General features: G+C 45.2%; 2 long non-coding RNA genes across 3 annotated transcripts; both read left to right on the top strand.

The window, feature by feature from the left end:
* Window positions 1-2,810: 2,810 nt before the first annotated feature.
* LOC120434487 lies at window positions 2,811-3,606 on the top strand. Its single transcript, XR_005609118.1, has 3 exons — window positions 2,811-2,840; window positions 2,906-2,967; window positions 3,519-3,606. It is a non-coding gene; the product is annotated as an uncharacterized LOC120434487 (long non-coding RNA).
* Window positions 3,607-9,431: 5,825 nt separating this feature from the next.
* On the top strand, window positions 9,432-10,394 carry LOC120434486. 2 transcript variants are annotated; one of them, XR_005609117.1, is made up of 3 exons: window positions 9,432-9,626; window positions 9,692-9,753; window positions 10,307-10,394. It is a non-coding gene; the product is annotated as an uncharacterized LOC120434486 (long non-coding RNA). The 2 variants fall into 2 exon arrangements; XR_005609116.1 differs by having other exon boundaries at window positions 9,432-9,753.
* Window positions 10,395-10,730: the final 336 nt, after the last annotated feature.

The raw sequence follows: 10,730 nt of genomic DNA, 5'->3' as shown, positions 1-10,730 counted from the left end.
TTTTTTAGTATAGGCTATTTATTTTCTGTCTTGCTTTTGTATTTGCTAATACAGATGTGTTTAAAGTCACCTTCACTGGTGTTTCCCCCTAACTATAATAACTCACAATACCATAAATATCCATCTATCCATTTATTTTCTGCTCGTCTAGCTCAGGTTGGTGGGATGGGGCTGAAGTGTACCTCAGCTGCCATAGGGTGAGAGGTATAGCACACCCATCGCCACTTTGTTGCAGGGATAACACGGAGAAATAGACAACCAGTTAACCTAACCCCATGCATATTGTGAAGAATTTGAAGGAGAGAACCCACATAGACACGGGGAGATCATGCAAACTCCACGCAGAAAGGACTGGATTCAAACCTAGGACCTTCTTGTTGCGAGGCAGTGGTTATTCCCGTCACACCATCATGCTATCACGTGCCATAAATAATTTTGTAACTGTTGTTTTACATACTTATCTACATGTTTAAATACCCAATCTCTACTTGCTAACACTTGTTTTATTATGTGCAAATCATTTGCCAAAAAAAGACAGGGAGTAAAAATCATTTGATTAAGAACTCATTTAAAAACTTTGAGCCGCCTGGGCTGGAGTTGCAGTTTTTTGGCGTAAATACTGAACAGATATTTGATTGATTTGTATACGTGATTATAATTAGGACATTATTTGAATTGCAAGTGCAACCTTTAAAATGAAAACTGTTGTAGCAATACAACATCATAGGAAAATTTATAATAAGCACTGGACTTGTATTTCTAAATCCACCAGATGAGTTACGGATGTATTTAATATAGAAATGCACTTGAATCACATACTTGTTTCTTTTGGCAAGTTATCGAAGATAATATTCGTATGTTGATGATTATGAGCAACCATGTTGTGGTTTTGCCAGGCTAGATGACTCTCCCCCACCACCACATGTGGCATTTGGCCTTCAGAAACTCCTTAAACAATTTCTTCCTATGACAATACACAATACTTCATACCATAACTGACCCATATGTGTGCAAGTTCTGCAGTTGTGTCTGGTAAACAAGATCAGATTTCGATTTCCCTGATTTTGAAGCCAACCATATGTGTTCAGACAAAACGTGCACATTTTCTGATGTGGTTTGATTGCACGTGAAGTCAATGAAAATACAAGAGAGGCATAACCAGTTAAGATCAAAATAAATTTAAAATGTTACAGCTTGCAACTCTGGCAGACGCTGGCATGCTGTCAATGCATTTATCTCTACCTCGATCACTTAGTACGCTGGTTGTTCGAGGTAAATATGCTCAAAGGTCAAGCAGTAGACTGTGAACTGCAAGAGGCAATCATATATAATTAACAAATCTATACACTGTGCCAGCTTTACTGACTACACAGCAAATATAAGGATAAACAAGTTACTTTAAGCTACATCATGAACCTGAATGCATAACTAAAACCCTGCACAGTATGTATGTGTGAGTTATAATAGCACAAAAAATAATGTCTGTGTGTACAAAGCATTTTCTCTAGGTCCAGAAGTAGATACACACTCATGTGTGCAGATTATCCCCAACACATTTCCAGTTGTTTTGCAGGTTTTCAAGTGAGATCATACTAACCGCATAAGCTGATGAATGACTTATTTTCAGTTCCAAAGAGACACGAGGGGTACTTACCAAATCTGACATGCACTGGCTCTTCAACACAAAGTTCTCCTCAGTTATGTTACATCAGTTGCTGCTGCTGTTTAGTTTATAGGGATCCTTATTAGGTACACTGATGCAGCTGCTATTCTTCATATGGTCCACAAATAACTTCACACTGTGACAATATAATAACTTAACACAGAACACAGAGACATAAATTGTCTGTGTTAAGCCGTTACAGTGCACTGCTGAAACACTAAACTACTAAACTACTGTTAACTGAATAATTAACTTGAGCTGCAATAACTTAACTATAACTTAATTTGCTTACAGCTGTAAATGTATACCAGCAGAACTGAACTCCTTGCCTCCAACCTGTAAGTATACATGCACTGGCATGTTTCCATCCATCCATTTTCTAATGTAATGTAATTCAGGTTAGTGTTAGAGTAAGGCTGGGGCCTGTCCCAGCTGCCATAGAAGGAGAGGCTGTGCACAGTCTGGACAGGTTGCCAGTCTGTCACATTCTGACACATAGAAACAGACAAGCATTCACGTTCATATTCACACCTACGGCCAGTTTAGAATAACAGACTAACCTAACGCTCGCGTCTTTGGACTTTGGAAGTAAAACCAGATATTTCAAACGTAACTTAGTTCAAGGTTAAAATATAGCAGCTGCACCTGAAGGCAAATACAAAGGTATAATTTGCATGTATAACATGTAAGGTGTTGAATGATGCTTGGTTATGCAGGACGGTAAGGCATTATGCAGTGCACTCTCAGAAAAATCACTGTGGCTATATTTCATTAAAAATTTCAGGGGAATATTTAAAATAGAGAAAGGCGATCCAGCACAAATACGAATGGCCGACTTTAAACACCTTAATGGCCCTCAGACCAGAACTTGGCAGTCACTGGAGTTGTGAGTAATATCCGTCTGCAGGCAGCTAGTTCATTTAAGAGACGAGCAATAAATGGCTCAAGTGAGGGGGAGGAAAATACTGTGGTTCATTTTAAACAAGTGTGGCAGGATGAATGGTATCCCTCGGTCCAACCCACTTTCAGCCTGGCGCATTAGGGGGCGCTAGTATAAATAGTGGCCATTTGAGTGTCCCTGGATCGCTTGCCTGTGACCTCCTTTTGGTCACCTGACTTCCTGTTGGTGTTGCTGAGATTAGTTGCGGTTACTTTTCTGAAGCCTCCATCGCAGCTGGTAGGTGTTTACTCATTGTAGTGTATATATTACTTTGCTTGATGGTAAACAGCTATTGTTTGTAGGTCGTAGCTGTAGAAGCCTCCTCTGAGCCATTCTGCTTACGTTTTATGACACGGCTTACTTGGTACGTAATCAACTTCTGTCACGCTCTCTGCCTTCTGTTGTTCTTTATAGTAATTATTTATTATGCTTTGCAGGAAGTGCGGGCCTGAGTTTTGCGCCGCTACGTGAACTGAAGTGCTGCTGCTTTGCTTTGCTTTGCTTTGCTGTGATGCTTTGCTTTGTTTTACTTTATTTTTACTGTCTGTTCCGGCTGCGAAGTTTCTTTGCTGCTGCCAGCCTTTAAAGTGGACGTCGGCGTGAACAACGGCCATATGCATGCCACGCGGGTCGGCTGGCGCGCATACTGATTGACTGACTGGATAATTAACTTATAGCCGTGCAGACGGCAAGTTGGAGCAATACGGCGATTCCGTTTGCTCCATATTTTAGAGTTTTACCCAGATTGTATGTTTTACTGTTTGATTTGTAGTTTGGATTTTTGTTACGCCACTGGTGGGAGGCCCTTTTTCTAGCTGCAGATCACCAGTGTGGTCTTGCAGTTGGGTTATCCCCCAGCGCTATATATTAGTTTTGTTGTAATATATTAAAATTTCCTTTGTTTCTTTTATTCAGATGCGGAGTGCTGACGTGGAGGAGACTAGGGTGCCTTGGTGGTGGGATCCTCTGAGTGTACACACCTGCCTTGTTTAATTTATTAGTGTGAGTGTGCTGCACTTGTGTCTTGGTGTATTTTCTTTTTGAGTTTGTGTGTGGCATCCCTGCCCTCCACTGGTAAGCCTCAGCTCTGAATACCTTTTTTTGCATACTTTTACATTGATATTTATCACTGTGCTTTTAAATGTTGTTTTAATTAATAAATTGTCAATTTATTTTATCATTGAACCTCGTCTCTGTATTGAGTATAACAAACCTAACTGCCTTCGTAGTGATTAGTGTTACCTCCAGTATTCTCTGGGTGAAATTCCCAGGGTGGCGTTGTCTTTTTAAAACTGTGAAGAGTAATTACTTTATTTCCACCTCGTGCTGCCACAAACTTGGCGTTTGTCGACAGGATATACTCTTTTAAAAACAGAGACGTGTGTTCCTTTTATTTTTTTATTATCTGGTGTAACGTAAACTGTTTAAATTTATTTTGTACAGGATAAAAGCAAAGCAGCAGCTACTTTGGTGTGGGATTCCACAGCTGTGTTACAGAGATGGAGGAAGAGTTACAGGAACTCAGGGACTTGATCGCGCAGCTGAAAGCAGACAATGAGAGGCTGCGTCAGGAGAGGGCTGTTGGGTCAGGTACTAGTGCTACACCTTCTACTTTGACTGCATCATCTGTTAACCCCCCAACTGCTGGTGTCTCTGTAGCAGAGAGACTAGTTTTTGTGCCCCGTGACAGAAAATGCCCTATGTTTAGAGGAAAATCAGGTATAGGGTTGAATGAATGGTTGGAGGAAATAGAAGGTTGTGCTAGAGCACGTCATTTGTCTTTGGCTGATAAAGCATTTTTCCTGTTTGACCACCTGGAAGGGGAAGCACGTGAGGAGATCAAATATCGCTCTAGTGCAGAGAGGTCGGATCCCGCTAAGATAATCACTATATTGCAAGAACTTTATGGCTGTTCAGACTCCTATGTAGCATTGCAGGAAGCTTTCTTCTCTAGAAAACAGCAGGAAAGTGAGACACTGCAAGAGTTTTCCCTCGCTCTCCTGGGTCTTATGGAGAAAGTTAAATTGAGTGCCCCCAATGGCATGCCTAATGCTGATGTTTTATTAAGAGATCAATTTGTTGAACAGGTCTTAGACAGTACCTTGCGGCGGGAGTTAAAGCAGCTAGTAAGGAGGCAGCCAACACTGACATTGCTGGAGATTAGAGGGGAAGCTATTAGGTGGGAACGTGAAGGGTTGCCTAGTGGCGTTAGACATAGAAGCAGTTCTGTTCCTTCTGTCTATGGGATTCAGTATGGGGTCCATAGCGGTCCTTCAGGAATAGCCCAGCCCACCCATTTGTCTGAGATGAGTGAGATGAAGGAATTGTTAAAGCGCCAGCAGGAGCAACTTAATCAGCTCACTCAGAGCATTGCTCAATTGCAGGGCCCCCATCGAATGTCTCGCTCAGGACGGAGCGATTCCATTATATGCCGACGTTGTCAGCAACCTGGACATTTTGCTCGGGAGTGTGATGGGGAACGTGTTCCTCGTTCCCGGCCTCCTTCGCAGGCTCCTCTGCATAATCGCAGGCACTCTCCTTTAAATACGGCTTGGAAAACTAGCACCCTCCGTGTTGCCGAGCCACAGTTCGGTGGGGGTGTCTATTGGCTCAAGGGTTGTTTCTAATGGTCCAGAGGCAGTCTCCAAATTAATTTCATCCTGTCCGCATATAGATGTGGACATGGGCGTATAAAGGTACCTTGTTTGGTTGATACGGGGTCCATGGTCTCTACCATTACTGAAAGCTTTTTCCGCCAGCATTTTGAGTCCTGGGGTCAAGAGCGTCTCAAAGCTTGTCATTGGTTGCAGCTTAAAGCGGCTAATGGTTTGTCCATTCCCTACCTTGGCTATATCGAGCTAAGTGTAGAGCTCTGTGATAAGTTTCTTCCACAGTGTGGCGTGTTGATCGTTAAAGATCCTCCAGGTGCAGGACCTTCCACGGTTCCGGTGTATTGGGGATGAATGTCATTCGGAAGTGTTACCACGAGCTTTTGGGCAACATGGTGAAGCATTGTTTAGTTTGGGCTCTGTCACAGAGGCCCCTAAACCCCTTGCATGCGCTGCAAAAGTGCCATGATGTTAGTATAAGAGCCCCACTGGATTTGTCTGGCCATGTGAGAGTGAGAGGTAAGCGAGCATGTTGCATTCGGTGGTGTAATGAAAATAGTGGCCGCCACCTGTTCTGAGCAATATTCAGGTGCCACCGTGTTATTTGAACCTAATGATGTTAACTTGCCTGCTGGACTTTTAGCGTCCCCTGCATTGGTTCGAGTGGTTAGAGGTACTGCATACATACCAGTTGTTAATGTAGGGACCACGGCAGTCTTGCTTCATCCCAGGACCGTTATAGGGACCCTGGAAGATGTTCATGTGGTCAGTTTGCCTGCTGGTGTGACAGAAATACCCCTAACATAGCCACAATGGCATCTCACACTGCCACTCCTACTGTGCAGGATCAGATGGAAGGAATTGATTTGTCTAAACTGTCAGCAGAGGAACAGGGACAGGTGAGGTCTCTCCTTGACAAATACAGCTCGGTCTTTTCTGCTCATGACACTGATTTGGGTTGCACTAACTTGATCTCCCATGACATTCCGCTCTTAGATGATATCCCCGCGTGCGGCAGCGTTATAGGCGCATCCCCTTCAGAGTATGAGGTTGTGAAAGAGCATATTAATCAGTTACTAGGGGCCAAGGTGATTAGAGAGAGTAGCAGCCCCTATGCTTCTCCCATCGTGCTCGTTAAGAAAAGGATGGCAGCCACGCATGTGTGTTGATTATCGGCAATTGAACAACAAGACAAGGAAAGATGCATTCCCCTGCCGCGCATTGAAGAATCCCTAGATGCGCTGACTGGTGCCCGTTGGTTTTCCACCATGGATTTAGCAAGTGGCTACAATCAGGTCCCAGTTACGGAAGAGGATAAGCCCAAGACTGCCTTCTGTACTCCTTTCGGCTTATTTGAGTGGAACCGAATGCCATTTGGGCTCTGTAATGCCCCTAGCACCTTCCAGAGACTAATGCAACGCCTTTTCGGTGATCAACAGTGCCAGTCTCTGCTTCTCTATCTTGATGACATTGTAATCTTCTCATCAACAGTACAGCAACATCTTGAGCGGCTGGATGTGGTGCTAGGTCGGCTTCAGCAGGAGGGCTTGAAAGCAAAGCTTGCCAAATGTGCCTTTTTCCAGCGGGAGGTTCGCTACTTGGGCCACGTCATCTCCGATCAGGCGTCTCCACCGACCCTAGCAAGGTGGAAGTGGTGGCTAACTGGCAGCCTCCTAAGACTGTTTCGAACTACGCTCCTTTCTTGGGTTTGCCAGCTATTATCGCCGCTTTGTAGAGGGTTTTGCCAAGTTGGCGGCACCTCTGCATAGACTGGTGGCAGAGTTGGGAGGCAGAAAATCAAAGAAGAGGTCAGAGCATGGTGTAGCGGAGAACTGGACTGCAGAGTGTGCTCAAAGTTTTGAGGCACTAAAGACTAAACTGACGACAGCACCAGTGCTTGCTTATGCAGATTTCTCTTTGCCTTTTATTTTAGAAGTGGATGCCAGCCATGGCGGCCTAGGGGCAGTGCTCTCCCAGGAGCAGGGAGGTAAGGTGAGGCCAATAGCCTATGCCAGTAGGGGCTTGAGGCCTACTGAGCGCAATATGCTAAACTGTAGCTCTATGAAGCTGGAGTTTTTGGCACTTAAGTGGGCCATGACTGAGAAGTTTAGAGAGTACTTGTTGGGCCACAAGTGTATTGTTTACACCGACAACAATCCTCTTAGTCACTTGTCTTCTGCTAAACTTGGGGCTACTGAACAGCGCTGGGCAGCTCAGCTCGCTTCGTTTGACTTCGACTTAAAGTACAGGTCAGGAAGGAGTAATAAGAATGCAGACGCTTTATCTCGCCAGCATCCACCCGATCCTCAGGAAATTAAAGCCATGGTTCCTGGTACAGCCTTGCCCGAACCTCTTCAACAAGCTTTGCGGCTGGGACCAGCTGAGGTATCACAAGCTGCCATTACAGTTTTGCCCCATCTCACTACTCCTGATCTTCATACCCTCCAACAGGTCGACCCAGTGATAAAAGAGATCTTGGTGTTCTGGAGACGGAAGCAGCGACCCAGCTTTGAGGAGCGGCAGCAGCTTGCCCCACCTGCTCTGGTGCTGCTACGACAATGGGATCGTCCTGATTGAAAGGGATGGAGTTCTGTATCGTCAGGTTCATCGCCTGACGGTGCTGAGGTGGTACTTCAGCTTTTGCTGCCGAGTGCACTAATTGAGCAGGTGCTGACTCATGTTCATCAGGAGCACGGCCATCAAGGTGTGGAAAGGACCCTAGCACTTCTTCGCTCACGGTGCTACTGGCCAGGTATGTCTGCTGAGGTAGCTCGCTGGTGTCAGAGATGTGAACGTTGCCAAGTTGCAAAAGACACCCAACCAGCAGCTCAAAGTTTCATGGGACATTTGTTGGCTTCTCGACCAAATGAAATCTTGGCCATTGATTACACCCTGCTTGAACCCACCGGAATGGGCTGGAGAACGTCTTGGTAATGACTGATGTTTTCAGCAAGTATACATTGGCTGTCCCCACTCGTGACCAATGTGCTGCTACAGTGGCCCAGGTTCTCGTGACTGAGTGGTTTTCAAGTTTGGTGTACCTGCCGTATTCATTCCGATCAGGGTCGTAACTTTGAAAGCTCCCTGATCCAGCAGCTCTGCAAGTTTTATGGTATTGAGAAGTCCCATACTACTCCTTATCATCCGGCTGGAAATGGTCAGTCGCGAACGTTTTAATAGGACTTTGCACAATTTGTTGCGGACCCTGCCAGTATCCAGAAAAAGAGACTGGAATGTATGTTTGCCCCAGTTACTCTACTGTTATAATACCACTCCCCATCAGGCTACTGGGGAAACTCCATTCTTATTGATGTTTGGCCAAGAACCCAGGTTGCCAGTGGACTTTCTGTTGGGCAGAGTACCGGACCCCATCAGTGGAGATGTGCACGAGTGGATTCAGGAGCATAAAGCCCGGCTACAGGTTGTACATGAAGGAGCCAAGGAACGACTGCAACTGGCTGCCGACCGCAGAAAGAGGCACCATGATAAAAATGTGAAAGAGGCGCCATTGAGCGACGGGCAGTTGGTGTTCCTGCGCGATTTGAGTGGAAGAGGAGATATAAAATCCAAGATCGATGGAAACCAGCGGTATATAGAATCCTGAAGGCACCTAAAGGAGGTGGGGCAGTATATACCATTGCACCTGCAGATGATCCTAGCAGTGTGAAGCATGTTCATCGTACCTTGCTGAAGGCTGTGGTAATGGCACCTACACCATCAGAAGGGCCTGCTCCGTGCGGTAGCCCACATGGACCAGAAATATCATCCGCAGAGCCAGAACATGACTCATCAAGTGACAGTGACCTGTTATTCCTGAGCATAGGAGCTCCTCAAGTAAATGTTTCACCATCTTACAGCCCAGTGGCAGTGATTCCAAGTAGCTCTGAGTTGTTGCTCCCACCAGAAGATCGAACTTCCGATGTTCCAGCCACTTGTACAGTTACTCCGAGTGCAGCACCAGTTCCATCTAGCTCTCTTCCTGCTCCCTCTACAAGTTCTGATACAAGAAATCTGGTTGCGCGAAGAACCACCCGGTCCACGGCTGGCCAGCATTCAAACATCCATCATCTCCCAAGACCAACGGGGGAGGTGGCACAAGGGGCTGCAAACTCTATTTTTGAGCTTAGGGTACATGCTGTCTCTGCATTTTTTAGGCCTTGGGATTAACTTGGGTGTCTTTGTAATCCATCGTCGGGCGACGATGCAAAAAGGAGGGTAGATTGTGGCAGGATGAATGGTATCCCTCGGTCCAACCCACTTTCAGCCTGGCGCATTAGGGGGCGCTAGTATAAATAGTGGCCATTTGAGTGTCCCTGGATCGCTTGCCTGTGACCTCCTTTTTGGTCACCTGACTTCCTGTTGGTGTTGCTGAGATTAGTTGCGGGTTACTTTTCTGAAGCCTCCATCGCAGCTGGTAGGTGTTTACTCATTGTAGTGTATATATTACTTTGCTTGATGGTAAACAGCTATTGTTTGTAGGTCGTAGCTGTAGAAGCCTCCTCTGAGCCATTCTGCTTACGTTTTATGACACGGCTTACTTGGTACGTAATCAACTTCTGTCACGCTCTCTGCCTTCTGTTGTTCTTTTATAGTAATTATTTATTATGCTTTGCAGGAAGTGCGGGCCTGAGTTTTGCGCCAAGCTACGTGAACTGAAGTGCTGCTGCTTTGCTTTGCTTTGCTTTGCTGTGATGCTTTGCTTTGTTTTACTTTATTTTTACTGTCTGTTCCGGCTGCGAAGTTTCTTTGCTGCTGCCAGCCTTTAAAGTGGACGTCGGCGTGAACAACGGCCATATGCATGCCACGCGGGTCGGCTGGCGCGCATACTGATTGACTGACTGGATAATTAACTTATAGCCGTGCAGACGGCAAGTTGGAGCAATACGGCGATTCCGTTTGCTCCATATTTTAGAGTTTTACCCAGATTGTATGTTTTACTGTTTGATTTGTAGTTTGGATTTTTGTTACGCCACTGGTGGGAGGCCCTTTTCTAGCTGCAGATCACCAGTGTGGTCTTGCAGTTGGGTTATCCCCAGCGCTATATATTAGTTTTGTTGTAATATATTAAAATTTCCTTTGTTTCTTTTTATTCAGATGCGGAGTGCTGACGTGGAGGAGACTAGGGTGCCTTGGTGGTGGGATCCTCTGAGTGTACACACCTGCCTTGTTTAATTTATTAGTGTGAGTGTGCTGCACTTGTGTCTTGGTGTATTTTCTTTTTTGAGTTTGTGTGTGGCATCCCTGCCCTCCACTGGTAAGCCTCAGCTCTGAATACCTTTTTTTGCATACTTTTACATTGATATTTATCACTGTGCTTTTAAATGTTGTTTTAATTAATAAATTGTCAATTTATTTTATCATTGAACCTCGTCTCTGTATTGAGTATAACAAACCTAACTGCCTTCGTAGTGATTAGTGTTACCTCCAGTATTCTCTGGGTGAAATTCCCAGGGTGGCGTTGTCTTTTTAAAACTGTGAAGAGTAATTACTTTATTTCCACCTCGTGCTGCCACACAAG

Source organism: Oreochromis aureus, linkage group 18, assembly GCF_013358895.1.
Source record: "Oreochromis aureus strain Israel breed Guangdong linkage group 18, ZZ_aureus, whole genome shotgun sequence".
Lineage (NCBI taxonomy): Eukaryota > Metazoa > Chordata > Actinopteri > Cichliformes > Cichlidae > Oreochromis > Oreochromis aureus.
The sequence above is the reverse complement of the archived record's forward strand: the minus strand, read 5'-3'. Positions and strand labels throughout refer to the sequence as shown.